We start from the raw sequence: 23754 nt of genomic DNA, 5'->3' as shown, positions 1-23754 counted from the left end.
TCATAGAGCATTCTTTTTATGGCTTTATATATGAAGTGTATGGGGATAATTCCACTAATACAGCATCCTTTTTATGGTTGTCAAGCATAATGTGTGTTTTCTGTATTATTAAGAATATTCACTCCTGATTCCGCCGCCGACCGACCTGGAACTAGGTGAATGAGTTTCTGCCCGCTCCCGACCCCAGACCAGAACAGCATACACCCTGCCCACCCCCATCCCCCACCCCCGCCTGTGCCTGCGGGCTTGGGCCAGACACGCCCAGGCAGGGAGGAGCTCCCTGCGCCCCGAATCTGCTAGCACCCCACTCTTCCATTCCGCCTAACGACCGAGGAACTAGGAACTAGTGAGGAGACTACCAGGAGCGTCAAGATCATCCAGAGTTGTGGATGTTGAATTCCTGGCCCCCACACACCACTGGGTCACGAGAGGAGATAGAGAGAACCCACCTGCACCCACTAAAAGAAGATATGGGGAGAAGACAGAATAAGATTTCACTCAACAACAGAAAGACCAATATGACACCACCAGAATCTAGGGACTCCACTCCAGCAAGAACTGAAAAGCCCAACACAGAGCATGAAGATGAGATGGACCTCAAAAATTATCTCAGCAAGTTGATAGAGACCTTTAAAGAGGAAACAAGAAAATCCCTTAAAGAAATAGAAGAGAAAGCAAACAAAAAATTAAATGAATTGGAGGAAAAGACAAACCAAAAAATTCAAGAAATAAATAAATCTCTTAAAGAATCTAAAGAAAGCCAAGAAAAAACATCCAAGCAAGTGAAGGAAGCTCTTGAAATAGTTCAAAGCATGAAAGCTGAAATACACACAATAAAGAAAACACAGAATGAGACCATGTTGGAAATGGAAAGGTTGGATAAACAATCAGGAACTAAAGATGTAAGTATATCCAACAGGATTCAAGAGATGGAAGAGAGAATCTCAGCTACTGAAGACTCGCTAGAGGATATACATTCATCAACCAAAGAAAACATCAAATCCAACAAATCCCTAACACAAAATATCCAGGAAATATGGGACACCGTAAAAAGGCCAAACCTAAGAATAATAGGTGTAGAAGAAGGTGAAGAAACACTGCTCAAAGGTACAGAAAACATATTCAACAAAATCATAGAAGAAAACTTCCCCAACCTACAGAAGGATATGCCTATGAAAGTACAAGAAGCTTACAGGACACCAAACAGACTGGACCACAAAAAGAAGTCGCCCTGACACATAATAATCAAAACACCAAATCTACAGAATAAAGAGAAAATATTAAGAGCAGCAAAGGAAAAAGGCCAAGTAACATATAAAGGCAAACCAATCAGAATCACACCCGACTTCTCAATGGAAACTCTGAAAGCCAGAAGGTCTTGGATAGATACCCTACAAGCACTAAGGGAGCATGGATGTCAACCCAGACTACTGTACCCAGCAAAACTTTCAATCACTATAGATGGAGAAAACAAGATATTCCACGACAAAAACAGATTTAAACAATACATATCCACAAATCCAGCACTACAGAAGGCTCTGGAAGGAAAACTCCAACCCAACGAACATAACTACACTCACAAAAACACTGGCAGTAGTTAATCTAATTTCACCAAACACAAAAAGAAACAGAAGGGCAAAATCCACACTCAATGATACCACCAACAATAAATCCAAAACAAAGAAGAACCAATGAACAATGGACATTAATATCCCTAAATGTCAATGGTCTTAACTTACCCATAAAAAGATATAGGCTAACAGAATGGATACGAAGACAGAATCCATCCTTCTGCTGTTTACAAGAAACACACCTCAACTTCAAAGACAGGCGATACCTCAGAGTAAAAGGATGGGAAAAAATTTTCCAATCAAATGGGCTCAAGAAACAAGCTGGGGTAGCAATCCTAATATCTAACAAATTAGACTTTAAACTGAAAGCAATCAAAAGAGATAAAGAAGGGCATTTCATACTCATCACAGGAAAAATCCATCAAGATGAAGTCTCAATCCTGAACATCTATGCCCCTAATACGAAAGCACCCACATTTGTAAAAGAAACATTACTAAAGCTCAAACCACACATAAAACCACACACACTTATAGTAGGAGACTTCAACACCCCCCTTACACCATTGGACAGAACTACTAGACAGAAACTTAACAAAGAAACAAAGGATCTGAAAGAAGTTATGACACAACTGGGTTTAACAGATATCTATAGAACATTCCATCCAAACACAAAAGAATATACCTTCTTCTCAGCGCCACATGGAACCTTCTCAAAAATTGACCACATAGTTGGCAGCAAAGCAAACCTCCACAGTTACAAAAGTATTGAAATAACCCCCTGTATCTTATCAGACCACCATGCATTAAAGCTAGAATTCAACAGCAATACGAATTGCAGAAAACCTACATTTTCGTGGAAAATGAATAACTCCCAATTGCACCACTCCTGGGTTGAGGAAGAAATAAAAAAAGAAATTAAAGACTTCCTAGAATTTAATGAGAATGTAGACACAACATACCCGAACTTATGGGACACCCTGAAAGCAGTGCTAAGAGGGAAGTTCATAGCACTAAGTGCTCACATGAAGAAACTGGAGGAAAGTCACATTAGAGAATTGACAGAACAACTGAAAGCTTTAGAGCAAAAAGAAGCAAACACACCAAGGAGGAGTAGACGCCAGGAAATAATCAACCTGAGAGCCGAAATCAACAAAGTAGAAACTAGGAAAATAGTACAAAGAATCAATGAAACAAAGAGTTGGTTCTTTGAGAAGATCAATAAGATAGACAAACCTCTAGCCAAACTAACCAAAAGGCAGAGAGAGAGCATGCTAATTAACAAAATCAGAAATGAAAAGGGAGATATAACAATGGACACTGAGGAAATCCAGAGAATCTTTAGGTCATACTTTGAAAACCTGTATTCCACAAAATTGGAAAATCTAAAGGAAATGGACAGCTTTCTGGATAAATATCACTTACCAAAATTAAATCAAGATCAGATAAACAGTTTAAATCGACCTATAACCCCTAATGAGATAGAAGCAGTAATCAAAAGCCTCCCAACCAAAAAAAGCCCAGGGCCAGATGGCTTCACTGCAGAATTCTACCAGAAATTCAAACAAGAGCTAATTCCAGTACTCCTCAAACTGTTCTGCACAATAGAAGCAGATGGGATATTGCCAAACTCTTTCTACGAGGCTACAATCACTTTGATACCCAAGCCACACAAAGATATGACTAAGAAAGAGAACTACAGACCAATATCCCTCATGAACATTGATGCTAAAATACTCAATAAAATATTGGCCAACCGAATCCAAGAACATATCAGAAAAATCATCCACCATGATCAAGTAGGCTTCATCCCAGGGATGCAAGGATGGTTCAACATACGAAAATCCATCAATGTAATCCACTATATAAACAAACTGAAAAAGAAAAACCAAATGATCATCTCACTGGATGCTGAAAAAGCTTTTGACAAACTCCAACATCCCTTCATGATAAAGATCTTGGAGAGAACAGGAATAACAGGAACATATCTAAACATGATCAATGCAATATACAGCAAACCAATAGCCAACATCAAAGTAAATGGAGAGAAACTCAAAGCGTTTCCTCTAAAATCAGGAACAAGACAAGGCTGTCCACTCTCTCCATATCTCTTCAATATTGTACTTGAAGTTCTGGCTATAGCAATAAGACAAGAAAAGGGGATCAAAGGGATACAAATTGGAAAGGATGAAGTCAAACTTTCACTATTTGCAGACGACATGATAGTCTACATTAGTGACCTGAAAAACTCTACCAGGGAACTCCTATGGCTGATAAACACCTTCAGCAAGGTAGCAGGATACAAAATTAACTAAAAAAAATCAGTAGCCCTACTATATACAGATGATAAATCCAATGAGAAAGAAATCAGGGAAACATCACCTTTCACAATATCCACAAGCAACATAAAATATCTTGGGGTAACACTAACCAAAAAAGTGAAAGATCTGTACAATAAGAACTTTGAGACTTTAAAGAAAGAAAATAAAGAAGATACCAGAAAGTGGAAAGATCTCCCATGCTCTTGGATAGGTAGAATTAACATAGTAAAAATGGCAATCCCACCAAAAGCAATCTACAGATTCAATGCAATCCCCATCAAAATCCCAACACAGTTCTTCACAGACATTGAAAGAACAATACTCAACTTTATTTGGAAAAATAAAAAGCCCAGGATAGCCAAAACAACTCTTTACAATAAAGGATCTTCTAGAGGCATCACCATCCCCAACTTCAAGCTCTACTATAGAGCCATAGTTCTGAAAACAGCTTGGTATTGGCACAAAAATAGACTGATAGACCAATGGAATTGAATTGAAAACCCTGATATCGACCCACGCACCTATGGATACCTTATTTTTGACAAAGGTGCTAAATCTATACAATGGAAAAAAGATAGCATCTTCAACAAATGGTGCTGGTACAATTGGATTCGGACATGCAGAAAATTGCAGATAGATCCATACCTGTCACCATGCACAAAACTTAAGTGCAAATGGATCAAAGATCTCAGCATAAATCCAGCCACACTGAATCTTCTAGAAGAGAAAGTGGGAACTACCCTTGAACAAATTGGCACAGGAGACCACTTCCTGAACATTATGCCAGTAGCACAGACACTGAGGTCTGCAATTAATAAATGGGACCTCCTGAAACTGAGAAGCTTCTGCAAGGCAAAGGAAACAGTCAGTAGGATACAACGACCACCCACAGAATGGGAAAATATCTTCACCGATCCCACATCTGACAGAGGACTGATTTCCAAAATATATAAGGAGCTCAAGAAGCTAGCCACCTAAAACACCAAACAATGAAATTAAAAAGTGGGGTGCAGAACTAAATAGGGAATTCTCAACAGAGGAAACTGAAATGGCTGAAAGACACTTAAGAAAGTGCTCAAAATCCTTGGCCATCAGAGAAATGCAACTCAAAACAACTCTGAGATACCATCTCACGCCTGTCAGAATGGCTAAAATAAAAAATACCAATGACAATCTATGCTGGAGAGGATGTGGAGAAAAAGGAACACTCCTCCATTGGGAGTGCGAACTTGTAAGACCACTCTGGAAATCTGTATGGTGGTTGCTCAGAAAAATGGGAATCAGTCTACCTCAAGATCCAGCCATTCCTCTCTTGGGTATATACCCAAATAGGGCATGTACTTACAACAAGGACATATGTTCAACCATGTTCATAGCAGCATTGTTTGTAATAGCCAGAACCTGGAAGCAACCTAGATGCCCCTCAACTGAAGAATGGATTGAGAAAATGTGGCACATCTATACAATGGAGTACTACTCAGCAGAAAAAAGCAATGGAATCTTGAAATTCGCAGGCAAATGGATGGAACTAGAGGAAACCATCCTGAGTGAGGTAACCCAGTCACAAAAAGACAAACATGGTATGTACTCACTGATATATGAATTTTAGACATAGAGCAAAGGATTACCAGTATATAATGCTCTTCACCAAAGAAACTAGGAAACATGAAGGACTCTAAGGGATAAATGGTCCCCAGGAATGGAAGTGGCATGAACTCCCGAACTAATTGTGGGCATGAGGGTGGGTGGGGGGAAAGGAGCTGCTACAATAAGAGCAAGAGAAGAGGGGAAGAGGAGAGGAAATGGAGGGGCAGAAACATTGAGTTGGGGGAAGAATAGAGGAAAGAGAGCAGGATGAGAGATACCATATCAGAGGGAGCCACTATAGACCCGAGAAGGGATCTGGAACCAGGGAGATCTCCAGAGACCTAAAAGGATGACACAATCTGACAATCCAGGCAACGGTGGAGAGGATAACCTAAACACCCTCCCCCTAAAATGAGATTGATGACTTCTCTTTATGCCATCCTAGAGCCCTCACCCAGTGGCTGATGGAAACAGAGACAGACATCCACAGATATACAATGAGCCGAAATCGGGAATTTAGTTGAAGAGAGGAAGGAATGAAGAACGAAGGGGTCTGTACCAGGTTGGAGAAACCCACAGGAACAGTTGGCCTGAACAAGGGAGAGCACATCGACCCCAGATGCTGTCAGGGAAGCCAGTACAGGACTGATCCAGATCCCTGAACATGGATGTCAATAAGGAGGCCTCTGCACTCCAGGGAGCCTCTGGTGGTGGATTAGTATTTTTCCCTGGTGCAAGAAGGGACTTTGAGAGCCCATCCCATATGAAGGGTTACACTCTGGCCCTGGACACATGGGGAAGGGCCCAGGACCAGCATAGGAAGACTTGGTGGACTTTGCAGAGCCCCAGTTGAGGGCCCTACCCTGCCTGGGGAGTGGTGGGTGGATGGGGTGGGGGGTAGACTGGGGGTGGGAGGAGGGTTGAGGGTGAGGGGAGGGAGAGGGAGAAGGGACTTGAAATAAGCTTGTTCCCTAACTAGAACTAATAAAATAATAATTAAAAAAAGAATATTCACTCCTGATAAATAGAAGAAAAAGAAAAATATGAAACTAAGTGTTGAGCTAAGTGTTGTTTGTTCAATTTGGTGTTACACAGACAAATGAGATAGAACATATCAGTGCTGTGCATAGTTAGAAAGGAATAGAATAATCAAATATTAATTAAAGATTTATGATAGGCATAAAACACTTAATATTTGGAGATATTAATTGGTTTTCTTATTGGAACACTATTCTAATGTTTTGTGTTATCTACTCAGAAAATATAAATCCCAGAGTAGATTATCAAAGTAATTGATAGTTAGCTGCAGTCAGACATAATTACTTGTCTATATCTTTCTGTTTAGAGCAAGTGTATGCCATTGACTGAGAACCATTTGCATTATTTGGTCCCATTGCACAGACCTAAAATATGAACACAGAAAGAGAGGTTGGTTTCGACATTTCAGATAAGGTAAGATTGGGTGCACTCAGGGTGGTATTGTTATAGACAGGTTTCAACATTTTAATCTAATTAGCAAAGGGATGTTTTTAGATGACCATAAATTGTGCATGTATGATAAAATATCTAAAGAAATAATTTTAAAAGCTATAAAAAGTAATACACCAAAATATGCATATAAATGTAATTATAGAAAAATTGTCAAGCAACTCAACTCAAAAGAAGACAGAAAGATAAGATGGACAGATTAAAAATAGATAATAGAAAGAACACTGAAGCAGGATTAAGTTGTAGTGTATCAACAATCATTTTCAATATAAATGTTTATATACAGAAATTAAAAATGCAAAATTGGTATATTGAATTAAAAATATGGCTGTACTGTATCCTGTTTACATGATACCCAATTGAAATATGATATGATCAATTGAAAGTAAAAATATAGATAGATCTACATCATTAAAATATTATTCAATTAAATGCAGAAGTATTTATACTAACAAACTACTGAAAAAGGTAACAGGATAACAGAATAAAGAAAATAATCAGAGACAGAGATGTTATATATTGATAAAAGGTTACCCGATAAGATGTCACAGAAATCCTAAAGGTATTTACACCAGAAAAAAATTATTACAAAATATGTGATGGAAACACTGTTAGGATTTTATAATTCTATGCAAATCGATATATATAACTAGAGGCTTCAATATCTTTCTCTGCTTTAACTATTGATACACTAGCTAGACAGCAATAGAAGACATATAGAAAAATGTACCATTAACATTACCATCTATCAATAGGTGCTAAATTGCATTTATAGAATAATTTAAGAACCACAAAGTACCATTTTTAAGTCAAGATTTTTCATTTCTTAAACTATAAAACAAACTTCGACAAATTTAAACTAACTGAAATCATACAGAATGTTTACCAGTCACAACATAATCTTTAAGAATTTTATACATTTATTTAGTGCATTTGGGTGCATATTTTATGTGGGTGCACCTGATCGTCAACTTGATGGATTTTAGAATCACTATAGAAACAAATCTTTGGGCATTGTGGTGGTTTGAATAAGAATGACCCCCCCCATTGGTTCATATATTTGAATGCTTAGTGAGTGGTATTATTTGAAAGGATTAGGAGGTGTGACCTGCTTGGAGGAAGTGTGTTACTGAGGGTAGGTTTTGAGGTTTTTTAAAAACTCAAGCCAAGTCCAGTGTGATAGCTCTTATTGGTTGTAAACTTAAGTACATCCTGAATGAACTATACTCAAGTAATGGATTGCATCTTGAAAGTCACTACAATGAGTGAATGTACAATCCTGTACACTTGTGTGAGGTTTTGTTTTTTCTTGGTTTGAAGTGTGTGAATCCACTTGTAGTCCATACCTTGGAGTAGGAAGACACATACCTTTGATCTGGATCTTGAGGCAGGATGACACGCCTTTAATCTGGGCTGTCCCTTCTGCTGGAAGCCTATATAAGGACATAGAAGAAGGAAAATTTTGCTTTCTGCCTGTTTGCCCTCACCTTTTAGCAACCCATTTCTTCATTGGTATATTAGAGCCTACTTCTTCAGGATTTCAGGATATGATGAAGATTAGCTGAGACATTCAGTCTTATGGACCGAGCAACTACTGGATTCTTGGACTTTTCATTCTCAGCCAGCCGTTGTTGGACTTCAGCCTGTAAGTCATTTCAATAAATACATACATGCATATACACATACACATACATACATACATACGTACGTACGTACGTACGTACGTACAAGCACACAACACACACATTATGTATATATTCATTCTATAAGCTACAGAGCTTACTCTGGAGAATCTGTTCTCTCTTCCTGCTGCCTTAGGACCTGAATATAGAACCCTCAGCTCCTTCGTCTGCTGGTATTCAATCATGCTTCCTGCCATTCCAATAAAGGGGACTAAACATCTGAGACTGCAAGTAAGAACCAATTAAATGCTCTCCTTTATAAGAGTTGTGATCATGGTGTCTCTTCACAGCAACGGAACAATGACTGAGATAGACCTTTCTGTGATAAATTGTCTAAACTGGACTAGTTGAGGTAGGAAGACTCAACTTAAACATGAGTGATCCTGTTCTAAGGGATGGGGTCCAGGACTGAATAAGGAGAAAGCAAGCTGAATACAAGTGTGGTAGGATTTTTAAAATCAGGACTGCTGGTTCCCCAATAACCACACAGAGACTTATTATTAACTAAAAATACTAGGCCAATAGCTTAGGCTTGCTACTAACTATCTCTTACATCTTAAATTAATCCGTATTTCTTATCTATGCTCTATCATGTGGCAGTACCTCTTTTCAACATAGCATGTTTATGTTTTCTCTGCATCTGACTCACGACTCCACCTTTTTTCACCTCTGGGCTCTCCTTTTGTCCACAGGTCCCACCTAACCACTACCTGTCTAGCTATTGGCCATTTAGTCCTTCAATCAGAAGGCGCCTTGACAAAGTCTCCTGTTCACAGTGTGCAAAAAGATTATTCCATAACACACAAGGGTTCATCGCTATCTGCCTCTTGACTGGGAATCCATGGGGGAAGGAAACAACTGATTCCAAAAAGTTGTTTTCTGACTTCCACATGCTTTGTGTGATATGTTCACACACACACACACACACACACACACACACACACACACACACACACTTATTATATACTTAATTTTTACTTTATATCCAGTTGTTTTCATTTTAGCTTTAGTTGTTTCATTTTACAGTTTCACATATGTACCTTCTACCTCCTCAGCACTCTGTCCGTTCTCCCTTCTCCCTACAATTTTTTTCTCATGTTCATGTCTATTTTTTTCGTTTTGTAATCTCCAAGATTAGCCAGGGTCATCTGATACAAATAATTTTTCAAAAAATGTTGAAAATAATTTTTAGCAAAATTTTAGTAGTTTAATGGACAGACAGTATTATTATAAAATTTATGTGGAAAAATCAAAAGGTACAGTAGGATAGGTTAAAGAATAAGGTGGGGGAGTGTTTCAAAACATTTTGACAACTACAGTTATTTAAGGTCTGTGCTATTAGTAAAGAGATAAATATATCAATATATTAAGATCCCAGAAATAGACTCATGCAAATATACCCAAATGCAAGATGCAAAAGTTGATTCTGTGGAGGCTTCTAGGACAGTTGTCTCAAAAAACAATGCTAGAGTAATGGGAAATCCATCTTATACCCAAAGTGAGTTTGAAATGGAACATAAGACAGTATTATGAAAATATATACAAGAAAATCTTCATGATCTAGAATAGTCAAAAACTCTTGTCCTGCCACCAAAATCATGATTAATAATGAAGAACCTAATAAGTTGAACTTTTTCCTATAAAACAACATTAAGATGATCCGAAAACAAGCTATAGAGAGAAATATTTATATGCAAACCACATGAAGTACTTGTATATATCAAACTCTTAAAACTCGTAAGTGAAAATATACAACTAGAAACCTAACAAAGGAGAGGAAGAGATATTACTACTGAAAGTATAAATGGTAAATACACACATTGAAAGATGTTGAACATAATTCACCATCAGTAAAATGTCAATTAAAACCACAAAGAGACATTAATACACAGGCATCAGATGACTAAAGTTAAAAGTAGTGACAGTCGTCACTCTAGGGAGCAATGACAGGCTAGAAGTTTCCTCTATGACTCTGTGAATAAGAAGAGTCAGGGTAGTGAAGGACAGATTATATGCTGGGGAAAGAAAGAGAACTGGAAATCAAGACAGACGTAATAGGACACCAAAAGAGCATGAAAAACCAGAAAGATGATGCATTGCAGATAGGAAACAGACAATTCCCCAGTCTCTCTACCCATTTGTTGGGGGTAGATGGGGACTGGATGGGACAACAGAAAGCAGAAACTCCAAGCACCATGCAATCCCTGAAGCCCTGGTAACAAACAACAGACTGACAATCTTGGCTTTAGGAAGAACTCCAGTTCTCCCAAGGGTTGATCCAATGTGCTGTGAGACAGTGACTCCCTGGTGTGGCAGGCTAGCTAGTATTGGACAGAACTAAGGTAAACACAGGCAACAGGGTGTTCCACAAAAGCAGGAAGAAGGGCTGGCTGAGAACATAATACCTTCTTTTTCATTTTATTGTTTATTTGTATTAATATTCTTTGAATTTAAAATTATAATTTTCTATTTTGTATGCATCACTTGCTTTAACCTTTAAGATTCTTTCTGATATGTACATTTCTGTATTTGCAGCATTCAGTTGATATGTTTTGGCTTGTATGTTACTGGAACAGGCTCTTATATGTGTCCTTCTTTTCTTTATACCAAATGTGCAATGTTTTTTCTAATGTATTTTATACTCCGAGCCCAATATCCTCCTTTCTCATTCTTACTCTCTCCATTATTGCCTTTTCTCCATTCCCTACTTAAATAACACACCCTATTAAGTAACAGACAAACCACAGACAGAACAGTCTCCTAAGAACCTGAGAGCCAATGGAAAATCAACAGAACACCCACTCAACAAAGACAAGATCAGCTATCAGCACTTCCTAGAATTCAATGAAAATGCAGACACAACAAACCCAAACTTATGGGACACTCTGAAAGCAGTTTTAAGAGGAAAGTTCATAGCACTAAGTGCCCACATGAAGAATCTAGAGAATAGTCACACTAGAGAATTAATAGCACAAGTGAAAGCTCTAGAACAAAAAGAAGCAAACTCACCCTGGAGGAGTAGACACCAGGAAATAATCAAATTGAGGGATGAAATTAATAAAGTAGAAACAAAGAAAACAGTACAAAGAATCAATGTAACAAAGAGTTGGTTCTTGCAGAAAAATCAACAAAATGACAAACCTTTATCCAGAAATTAATAAAGTAGAAACAAAGAAAACAGTACAAAGAATCAATGTAACAAAGAGTTGGTTCTTGCAGAAAAATCAACAAAATGACAAACCTTTATCCAAACTAACCAAAAAGCAGAGAGAGAGAACATACAAATTAACAAAATCAGAAATGAAAAGGGGACATAACCAACACTGATAACTTAGTGAGTTTAAACTGCAACACAGTAAACTTAAACAGGGAAGAAAGAGGGAGAAAATAGACTCAAAAGAAGAAATTTAAAGAGAAAAGTAGAAAACACAGTCACAATGGAGGTACACAGCAAAGCACCACAGGGGTACTCAATAATACAAGGTGATAAAATTGACAGATGTGTGGAAGAATCCACCAAGAATAAAAGAGCAATGGAAGAACTTACCAGATGTTACAACAAAAATTACATGAATCAGAGGATACTACAATCAACTTTATGTGGATAAACTTTGAAAAGTGAGATGAAATATATTACTTACCAACACTGACTGGAGAATCAGGGAAAGGAGTCCCACTGCCCAGTATAAGGTAGTAGACCACAGAGGTTACTGATGTTCCCACTGTAGTGACAAGAAACACAATTAAAGGGTTTGGAAAGCTTAGACTTTTGAGGTTATGTAGCTGAAGACAGATGAAATGACAGCAACATGCCAAAAGTCTGTAGATAGAGAGGACTTTAAGTAGGTGAACTCAGGACAATTTTCTGATTCTGGTTTGGAGCTGAGGACAAGATAGGACTAGTTGGAGGAAGACAAACCAGTGGAGCTTTTGACAGCCACTTGGGTGGATGCAATAGATTAGAATCTACAGCAGTTCCAATTTAATTCAAAATTAAACTTTATGGATGTAATAATACAACACATGCAAACCAGAATGGCTGACATTAAAAACCCATAAGCCTAATTGTTGGTCAAAGTAGAGAGTGAATGGAGCTTTTGGAAAGCAAATTGTTTCAATTAGTCTGAAAAATGATTTGAATGCTTTTATCAAATTAAGTATATACTTACATTGTAAGTCAACAATTTTAGTGAGGGGAAAAAAGACTGAAGTGCTGATTCAGCAAGAACAGAGCTAACTCTTACACATACAAGAGGGAGGCAACTAAGGCACCAACACCGAGTTAATCTTTGGCAGTAGTTTCTGCTTAAGGGCGTGCTTTCTGGGAATGGGAACAAGTACTCTGAATCTGGGAAGTTGCATAAATGAATGTATAGAGAAACATTAGAACTGTATCATGGAGAGAAGCTCATATCATATAAATCATACTTCATTTCATTTCAAAAACCACCAATGGGACTGCCGACTCTCCTGACACCCCCCCTCCACTTGGAACTTGCTGGATCTGCTCCTCATGTAGTGGTCCCACCCCAGCAGGACAGACCACCTGGAGTCTGGCCACACCTCAGTCTTGGCTCCCCTTTGTCCTCCTCTCTCTGCCCTCCACTTGAGTCTTGGCCCTCTTCCACCCTCTCTTGAGTGAGGAGAACACCAGGAGAGGCTGGACTATCCAGAGTTACAGACACTGAAATCTTGGCTCACCTACACCACCGGGAGACAAGAGGAGAGGGAGAGACCCCACCAGCACCCACTCTTAGAGGGATGGGAAGACGACAATATAAGAACACACTCAACAACAGAAGGACCAATACAACAGCACCAGAGTCAAGGGACTCTACACCAGCAAGACCTGAACATCCCAATGTAGATAAAACAGAAGAGAAGGACCTTAAAAACAACTTTGTGAAGATATTAGAGACCCTCAAAGAGGAAACGAGAAAATCCCTTAAACAAAAGGAAGAAAAAACAAACAAAAATACAGGAAATGGAGGAAAAGACAACCAAAAAATCCAAGAAATAAACAAATCCCTTAAAGAATGCAAAAGAAGCCAAGAAAAAAAAACAAATCAAGGAAACAATTCAAACAGTTCAAGGCTTGAAAGCCAAAATAGAAACAATAAAGAAAACACAGAATGAGGGGATGCTGGAAATAGAAAAGGTGGGTCAACGATCAGGAACTATAGATGTGAGTATAAACAATAGAATACAGGAGATGGAAGAGAGAATCTCAGGTGTTGAAGACTCACTAGAGGAAATGCAGTCATCGACTAAAGACAATCTCAAGACCAACAAATTCCTACGAATTTGACCAATGAAAAATATCCGGGAAATATGGGACATCATGAAAAGGCCAAACCTAAGAATAATAGGTATAGAAGAAGGTAAAGAAATACAGCTAAAGGGTACAGAAAACCTATTCAAGAAAATCAAAGAAGAAAACTTCCCCAACCTAAAGAAAAACATGCCAATGAAAGTACAAGAAGCCTACAGAACACCAAATAGACTGGACCACAAAAAAGAAGTCCCCTTGCCACATAATAAATCAAAACACTAAACTTACAGAATAAAGAAAAAATATTAAGAGCAACAAAAGAAAAAAGGCCAAGTAACATATAAAGGCAGGCCTATCCGAATTACACCTGACCTCTCAATGGAAATTCTGAAAGCCAGAAGAATAGAAGAAGTTCTACAAACACTAAGTGAACATGGATGCCAGCCAAGACTACAAGACTACAATACCAGCAAAGCTTTCAATCACTGGAGATGGAGAAAGCAAGATATTCCATGAAAAAAAAAAAACAGATTTAAACAATGCGCATTCACCAATCCAGTCCTACAGAAAGTAATGGAAAGAAAACTCCAAACCAAGGAAGATAACTACACACACAAGAACATAGGCAATAGATAATTTCAATTTACCAAACACCAAAAGAAAAAAAGTGGGGGGGGGGGGAAGAGGGATCCACACACAATAATACCTCCATCAACAAATCAAAACCAAACAAGAATTAGAAATCAATGCTCATTAATATCCCTCAATGTCAATGGTCTTAACTTGCTTATAAAAAGACACAGGCTAAAAGAATGGATACGAAGACAGAATCAGTCCTGCTGCATAGAAGAAACACATCTCAACAACAAAGACAGACATTACTGCAAAGTAAAGGGTTGGGAAAAGATTTTCCAATCAATTGGACCCAGGAAACAAGTTGTTGTGGCAATCCTAATATCCAACAAATTAGTCTTCAAACTAAAATCAATCAAAAGACATGAAGAAAGTCATTTCATATTTATCATAGGAAAAGTCCATAAAGATGAAGTCTCAATTCTGAACATCTACACCCCAAATACAAAGGCACCCACATTTATAAAAGAACCATTACTAAAGCTCAAATCACAAATAAAACCTCACACACTTAGAGTGGGAAACTTCAAAACCCAACTCTCACCACTAGACAGGACCACCAGACTGAAACTTAACAAAGACACAACGGAACTAACAGAAGTTATGACCCAATTGAGACTAACAAACATCTATAGAACATTCCATCCAAGCACAAAAGAATATGCCTTCTTCTCAGAACCACATGAAACCTTTTCTAAAATCAACCACATGCTTGCAACATAGCAAACCTAGACAGATACAAAAAATTGGGATAAACCCTGTATCATATCAGATCACCAGGATTTAAAGTTAGAATTCAACAACTACACAAATTGCAGAAAACCTACAAACTCTTGGAAATTGAATAATGCACAATTGCACCATTCCTGGGTCAAGGAAGAAATAAAGAAATTAAAGGTTTCCTAGAATTCAATGAAAATGAAGACACAACAAACCCAAACTTATGGGACACTCTGAAAGCAGTACTAAGAGGAACGTTCATAGCACTAAGTGCCCACATGAAGAAACTAGAGAATAGTCACACTAGAGAATTCACAGTACAAATGAAAGCTCTAGGACAAAAAGAAGCAAACTCACCCTGGAGGAGTAGACACCAGGAAATAATCAAGTTGAGGGCTGAAATCAATAAAGTAGAAACAAAGAAAACAATACAAAGAATCAATGAAACAAAGAGTTAGTTCTTCCAGAAAATCAACAAGATAGACAAACCTATCCAAAATAACCAAAAGGCAGAAAGAGAGCATGCTAATTAACAAAATCAAAAATGAAAAGGAAGACATAACACGGACAATGAGGAATTCCAGAGAATTATCAAGTCATACTTTGAAAACTTGTACTCCACAAAATTCAAAAATTTAAAGGAAAGGGACAATTTTCTGGATAGATATAATTAACAAAATTAAATCAAGAATAGATAAACAATTTAAATACACCTATAACCCTTAATGAAATAGAAGCAGTCATGAAAAGTCTCCCAACCAAAAAAAAAGCCCAGGGCCAGATGGCTTCACTGCAGAATTTTGCCAGAAATTCAAAGAAGAGCTAATACCAATACTCGACACAATAAAAGCAGAAGTTTCATTGCCAAACTGTTTTTACAAGGCTACAATCACCTTGGCACACAAAGACACAACTAAGAAAGAGAACTACAGACTATTATCCCTCATGAACATTGATGCTAGAATACTCAATAAAATATTGGCAAAACGAATCCAAGAACACATCAGAGAACTCATCCACCATGATCAAGTAGGCTTCATCCCAGGGATGCAGGGATGGTTCAACATATGAAAATCCATCAATGTAATCCACCATATAAACAAACTGAGAAAGAAAAACCACATGGTCATCTCACTAGATGCCAAAAAAGCCTTTGACAAAATCCAATACCCCTTCATGATAAAGGTCTTGGAGAAATCAGGGATAACAGGAACATACCTTACCATAATAAAAGCAATACACAGCAAGCTGACAGCCAACATCAAATTAAATGGAGAGAAACTCAATGTAATTCCTCTAAAATCAGGGATAACACAAGGCTGTTCACTCTCTCCATGCCTCTTCAATATTGTCCTTGGAGTTCTATCTAGAGCAATAAGACAAAAAAAAAAAAAAAAGAGATCAAAGGGATACAAATTGGAAAGGAAGAAGTCAAACTCTCACTATTTGCAGATGATATGATAGTCTACATGAGTGACCTGAAAAACTCTACAAGGGAACTCCTACAGCTGATAAACACCCTCGGCAAAGTGGCAGGATGCAAAATTAACTCAAAAAAATCAGTAGCCCTACTCTATACACACAATAAATGAGCTGAGAAAGAAATCAGAGAAACATCACCCTTTGCAATAGCCACAAACAACTTAAAATATCTTGGGGTAATGTTAACCAAGAAGTGAAAGACCTGTATAGCAAGAACTTTGATTCTTTAAGGAAAGAAATTAAAGAAAATACCAGAAAATGGAAAGACTTCCCATGCTCTTTGATAGGTAATATCAACATAGTAAAAATGGCAATCTTGCCAAAAGCAATCTTCAGATTCAATGCAATCCCCATCAAAATACCGGCATAATTATTCACAGACCTTGAAAGAACAATACTCAACTTTATGTGGAAAACCAAAAAACCCAGGATAGCCAAAACAACCCTGTACAATAGAGGAACTTCTGGAGGCATCACCATCCCTGACTTGAAGCTCTATTACAGAGCTATAGGCCTGAAAACAGCTTGGTATTGGCACAAAAACAGACAGGTAGACCAATGGAATTGAATTGAAAACTCAGATATTAACCCATACACCTACAAACACCTGAGTTTTGGCAAACAAGCTAAAGTTATACAATGGGAAAAAGAAAGCATCTACAACAAATGGTGCTGGCATAACTGGATGCTGACATATAGAAGATTGCATATAGGTCCATATCTATCACCATGCACAAAACTTAAGTCCAAATGGATCAAAGACCTCAACATAAATCTGCCACACTGAACCTCTTAGAAGAGAAAGTAGGATGTACCCTTGAACTAATTGGTACAGGAGACTCCCTTCCTGAACATAACACCAGTAGCACAGACACTGAGATGGACAATTAATAAAATGGACCTCCTGAAACTGAGAAGCTTCTGTAAGGCAAAGGACACAGTCAACAAGATATATCAGCGGTCCACAGAATGGGAAAATATCTTCACCAATCCCACATCTGACAGAGGGCTGTTTTCCAAAATATACAACGAACTCAAGAAGCTAGTCTCCAAAGCACCAAACAATCCAATTAAAAAGTGGGGTACAGAACTAAATAGACAATTCTCAATAGAGGAATCTAAAATGTCTGAAAGGCACATGAGAAAGTGTTCAACATCCTTAGACATCAGGGAAATGCAAATCAAAACAATTCTGAGATACCATCTTACACCAGCCAGAAAGACTAAAATCAAAAACACCAATGACAGTTTATGCTGGAGAGGCTCTGGAGAAAGGGAACACTCCTCCATTCCTGGTGAGAGTGCAAACTTGTACAATCACTTTGGAAATAAGTGTGAAGGTTTCTCAGGAAAATGGGAATCAGTTTACCTCAAGATCCAGCAATTCCACTCTTGAGCATATTCCCAAAGGATGCACATTCATACAACAAGGACTTATGTTCAACTATGTTCATAGCAGTGTTGTTTGTAACAGCCAGAACCTGGATGCAACATAGATGCCCCTCAATCGAAGAATGGATGGAGAAAATGTGGTACATTTACAAAATGGAGTATTACTCAGCAAAAAAAAAAAAAAAAAAAAAAGAAAAAAAAAAGGAAATCTTGAAATTCGAAGGCAAATGGATGGAACCGGAAGAAAACTATCCTGAGTCAGGTTCCCAATTGAAGAAATACAAGCAGGGTATGTACTCACTCATATATGAATATTAGACATAGAGCAAAAGACTACCAGGCTACAATCCACACCACCAGAGAAACTAGGAAACAAGGAGGACCCCAAGAAAAGAATGCATGATATCCCCAAGAAAGGGAGGGTGACAAGATCCCCTGAGCTAATTGGGAGCATGGGAGAAGAGAGGAGAGATGTGGGAAGGGGAGAGGGGGAGAAGGGAGAGGGGAGGAAAAAAGGAGAGATCAGGAGGACTGAGACAGGGAAGAAATAGAGGAGAGTCAGTAAGGAGATACCTTCATAGAGGGAGCCAGTATAGGTTTGGAGAGAGGTCTGGCACTTGGGAAAAGTTCGGGGATCCACAGGGATGACCCCAACTAAGAATCTAGGCAGTGGTGGAGAGGCTGCCTTAGATGCCCTTCACCTATAATGAGATTGATGACTACCTTGGTTGCCATCCTAGAGTCTTCATCCAGTAGCTGATCGAAGCAGAAGCAGACACCCACAGCTAACCACTGAGCCATACTCTTGTAATTCAGTTTTGGAGATGGAGGAGGGATGAGCAAAGGAGCCAAGACCTTGCTGGAAAAACCTGCACCCAGGCCTGACCTAGTGAGACCACAGAGACCCTAGTCGTAAAGTCGTAATGGGGAACCAGCATTGGATTGAACCAAGCCCTCTCAGTGTGGGTGCCAGCTAGTTGGCCTGTACCATCCATGGGACCTCTAACAGTGGAGCCAGTGTTTATCCCTAGTGCACAAATGGACTTTGGGAGCCCATTCCCTCTGGGGCGGATACTATTGCAACCCAAATACATGAAAGAGGGCCTAGGTCCCCCCCAAAGGATGTGAAGGACTTTGATGGTCCCCTGTGGAAGGCCTCACTATCCTTGGGCAGTGGGTGAGGGATAGGTTAGGGGCATCGGGGATCATGGGTGGATGGGAGGGCAAGTGAATGGGGCCATTGATACAAAGATTGTTTCTAAAATTAAAAAAAAAACTTAAAAAAGCTACCAATGCCTCTAAAATATATGATGAAGTAAACAGATGACTAAAATAAGATGAAGCCTGCTGAGAAACAAGAAAAAAGCCTGTCGTGTGCTCTAAAATTGAGGGTGATGACTACTTCAAGTCTAGGTATTCAAGTTTTAAATTTTATCAAACACTTAGTATTTCTACATCAGCTTTCAGGACTAGCTTTGACCTCCTTATTCCACTCACAGTTCATTCTCTAAAACTTTACCTCAACTTTATCCACCTTGTGGATATAGCTCATTGGTAGACCTGGGGTTAGAGCTCCAGCACATGAAAACGAACTCCAACTGAAGAAAGCTATCTACCCTCACTATTAATAAGGCTCAATAGACAAAAGTATAAACACCTGCTAGGTAGCAGTTTTCAATCTGAAACACTACATTTCATTCATATTTGATTTTTAGCATATTTTCTTAGCTATCTCATATGGTTTGTTAGTTCTTTCTCCCCACCTCTGTGTCTATGTGTGTGTGTGTGTGTGTGTTTCTTGTTTCTTTTCTTTTCTTTCCTTTCCTTTCCTTTTTTTTTTTGGAAACTGGTATAATAGTTTCTCAGAAAATTGGCAATCAATCTACCTCATGACACAGCAATCCCACTCTTGGGAATATACCCAAAGGATACACACTCATACCACAAAGACATTTGCTCAGCTACCTTCATGGCAGCATTACTCAAATTAACCAGAACCTGGGAACTACCTAGATGCCCCTCAACTGAAGAATGGGTAAAGAAAATGTGGTACATTTACACAATGGAGTAGCATCCAGTGGTAAACAATGGATTCTTGAAATTTTCAGGTAAATTGATGGAACTAGAAAAAAACCATCCTGAGTGAGGAAACCCAGACACAGAAAGGCAAAGACATGTCTCATATGTGTGTGCTTTCTTTTGAGGATGAAAGTTGAATAGAAAGATTAATGACCCACTTGCAGACTTTGAGATGGAATAAACCTTTCAAATAATCAGACTGATTTCAGTGAAGAGGACTATTACACCATGAATTTAAATTGCCAGTTTATGAATGGAATTTGCACCACCAGCATATTTTAAGACATTGGGAGTCCTGCTCTATTACTATCTATGTTTTCCCTTAGAGTGAGGTTTTCTTACTCAGACTTCAGCTAGCAACCAGTAACAACCAACAATCTCTCAGTCTCCACCCCACAGAGTGCTTGGGTTACAGGCAGCTCACTATTCCTGGGCTTTTGAAGTGCGCGTTTAGGACTCTGACTCAATTTCTCAGACTTGCACACACAGCAAATGCTGTCCTTACCCACTGAGCCATCTCTCCAGCTCCATATTAGGGCACTTTCATTATTCTATTCCACTTTACAGTTCTTAAAACTGGCAGAAAGATGCTTTATTTATGTCTTGTAGGCTTATCTAGCCCACAGCTCTCTGGCTGCACACAGACAGGGACAGTTATAAATATCGTCCAACCCATAGTTATAAACTTACTTAAAACATTATGCACATGCATGTGCAAGCACGTGTGTGTGTGTGTGTGTGTGTGTGTGTGTGTGTGTGTGTGTGTGTGAGATTTATTTTGTAATTGGAGGGCATGGTTTTCAAACATGAACTTTGTGTCTGACAACCTGTCACAATGTCCAAAAGTTGGATTCTCCTACCCCATGCAAGAGATGGCAACAGCAAACTTGCTCATACATACCTCCAATAACATCTCAACGTTGGTGCACACCATCCATCAAGAACTGCTCAACAGCACAATTCCTAATGTTATACTCCAAATGACTATGCTTTCCCTATCAGAAGCCTGCTCAGTGCCATCACCTTCCATGTTAGGGGGCCTTGTAATAACTTATCACTTGATTGGCCTTCTTTTAAGGCAACATTCTTTCTACATTTTCTTTCCTGACAGAAGTGCACAACTCATTATGCATCCTGTTTCAAACCTAAACTGCACAAGTACAAATGAATATAGTAAACGAATAGTGAACCAGGTAGGTACACTATTTTCTATAACTTCCTAACATTTCAGTGTATTTAGTGTTGGCTCGACCAGAAAGGGAAGATTCCAAAGGACCCCAGGCATTGGATATACTAAAAACCCCTGAAGAGGCCACTTGGGGGAAAGCACTCTAGGAGATGAAACTTCTTTCTGTACTCCACTGTATGAATGGTTTCTTTAGACTGTCCTGGGAATCTAAAAGGATTGCAGAAACCCTAAAAACTGCTGCAGGATCACACAACATATATAAAATCCCTTAAGACAAAAGAACAGGAGGAAGGCTACTTAGGAAGTTAAAAAAAAAAAAGTTGTGTGTCTGTCCCCCAAGGTTGCTTCTGAGCTCACGGGGTGCAATGAAGGAACAGAATTTATATGACAGAACACACAGACACTCTTGTGAATTGTAGGGTTGACTGTGTGTTTGTCAGCTTTTCTGAAGGAGGTCTTCCAATACATTCCCCTTGAATGACATTATCAGTTACTTGGGGAATCAGACCTAAGCCTCTGATTCTCAGCAGAAACATAATCGGCCATCATTCCAAACTCAGTAGGGGAAGCTCTAGCAGGCAGTCCCTTTCTGCCTCTCCCAGAGGGATCTGAGTTGACATTAATACTCCAGAGGCTGTCAAGGACTCTATTTTCTAACCTGCCTGTTCCTCAGTTAGGTTGGGGGTGGCGGCGGTGGGGGAGGTTGTATCTTTGAATGATGCAAGCATTAAAGTATTTAGTTTTTTCTTTCTGATGATATTGGTTTCCTTTGGGGGATATTCATAGAGGTGTCCCTACTTGTCAACTACATCTCGAATAGGATGCTTTGATTAATATAAAGGAGACTGCTTTCACAGCACCACATAGTCCAGAAGATCCAGGCTCAGAACATTATTACTTTTGTGCTGAAGTAAATTCAGACTTTCTAACCACAAAGCACACTTCTGTCTGTTCAATAAATGGTTGCTGAAGACACTAGCAATAACAACAAAGATAGGAGAGATTATGTACTCACCCAACTTTCAAATTTCTTCCATGATTGAAAAAAAAAAGAAAAAACTGTCCATTTTGGTGAAAATAAAAATGTCTGATGTCTGTATTTTCTCCGTCCTGAGAAGCCAGAGAAAAACAACGTCATGTAGTCTTGATGAAAGCTTAACTAACCAATCTTCTACCTTGATGCCAGCTCAAACCGGCTGAGAAACACCAGGGTGTGTCTGATCCTGGAAGGGTATAAGGAAGTGGGAAAAAAAGCTGTCTCCATTGCACTTTCGATTCTCAGATATGAGAAGACTATTTCCTGGAATGCTTTTTTTTTTTTTTTTTTTTGTATTTGGTTTCTTTCAAGTGGTAACTATGCCATCTTCTGGTTTATTTGAGTAAAGCCCAAAGAATGAGATTTTTGAGGACCGGCAGAGAGCCCTGATATACAGGCAAACTATGGGTGATTCTGTCCAACTGATTCCCTGGGAACATCAGCTGTGTTGATTTATGATATCTAATATTGTTTCATCATATGTTCTGTTGCTATAACAGACCAGTGATTCATAAACTAAGGAATTGTATTACTTATGGATTTTGGAGGCTACGAAGATCCAGGTGAAGCAGCTGCACCTGGGGAGAACTTTCTGGATGCCTGGGATGCCTGTGTCCTCAAGTAGACAGGGCGGTGCAGCACAGGCTGAGGTGGAACAGGCTTGATCACCTGGTTTCCTCTTCCTCACCTAATGAAGCCCCTGCAGATATCATGAGGGTTAAGTGCCCTCATGACGGAATATAATTCTAGTTACCTTCAAAGGTTCCAATGCAAGATACCATTAACGTAAGTCCTCAGGAATCAAGTTTAAACACAAGTGTTCAGAAGTTACAGATGGATTATAGCACTTAATGTGTGTTAATTTCAAGTAAACTAAGATTTTCATAGCAATATCAACACTTCACTAGATCACTCTGTTTTTGCCATTAGTGTTTATAAATATTTATAGTAAATAAGCCATTCAAAGAGCAGTGTACAAGAAAAGTTTGTGACATATATGTATGTGTTTTTGTGTCTCTCTATGTAGGCATATATATATATATATATATATATATATACACACATATATGATTGAAAGATCTTAAATGTTTGTTTTGACATCTTGAATCATCTAACAGTATCACTTGGAGAATTTGAACGACCTTATTAATGAAGAAATATTTGTTCTTTCTGAGAAAGGACAACAGAAGCTCTGCACTGGCGCACACAGAGACTCTCTAGACCAGTTCCATTTTCCTGTGTCCTACAACTGAATGAGTGCTGTCTTCAACATGTCTTAGCATGTAGACTGCCATCTAGTTCCAG

The 23754-nt window shown here is 38.7% G+C and overlaps 1 protein-coding gene across 3 annotated transcripts in view; it reads right to left on the bottom strand.

Moving 5' to 3' along the window:
• Samd9 (sterile alpha motif domain containing 9) overlaps positions 1-22717 on the bottom strand; it is a 28124-nt gene extending 5407 nt beyond the window's left edge. Inside the window, exons 1-3 of one of the 3 annotated variants that reach the window (XM_027389838.2) lie at positions 22429-22717; positions 12288-12368; positions 8333-8397 (exon numbers count right to left, since the gene is read on the bottom strand). The gene's annotated coding sequence lies outside the window, so the exon portion shown is untranslated. The remainder of the gene's footprint in view (positions 1-8332; positions 8398-12287; positions 12369-22428) is intronic. The other 2 variants (XM_027389842.2, XM_035450774.1) reach the window with 2 other exon arrangements.
• Positions 22718-23754: the final 1037 nt, after the last annotated feature.

This window comes from Cricetulus griseus (genome assembly GCF_003668045.3).
Source record: "Cricetulus griseus strain 17A/GY chromosome 1 unlocalized genomic scaffold, alternate assembly CriGri-PICRH-1.0 chr1_0, whole genome shotgun sequence".
In the NCBI taxonomy this organism is placed as follows: Eukaryota; Metazoa; Chordata; class Mammalia; order Rodentia; family Cricetidae; genus Cricetulus; species Cricetulus griseus.
The sequence above is the reverse complement of the archived record's forward strand: the minus strand, read 5'-3'. Positions and strand labels throughout refer to the sequence as shown.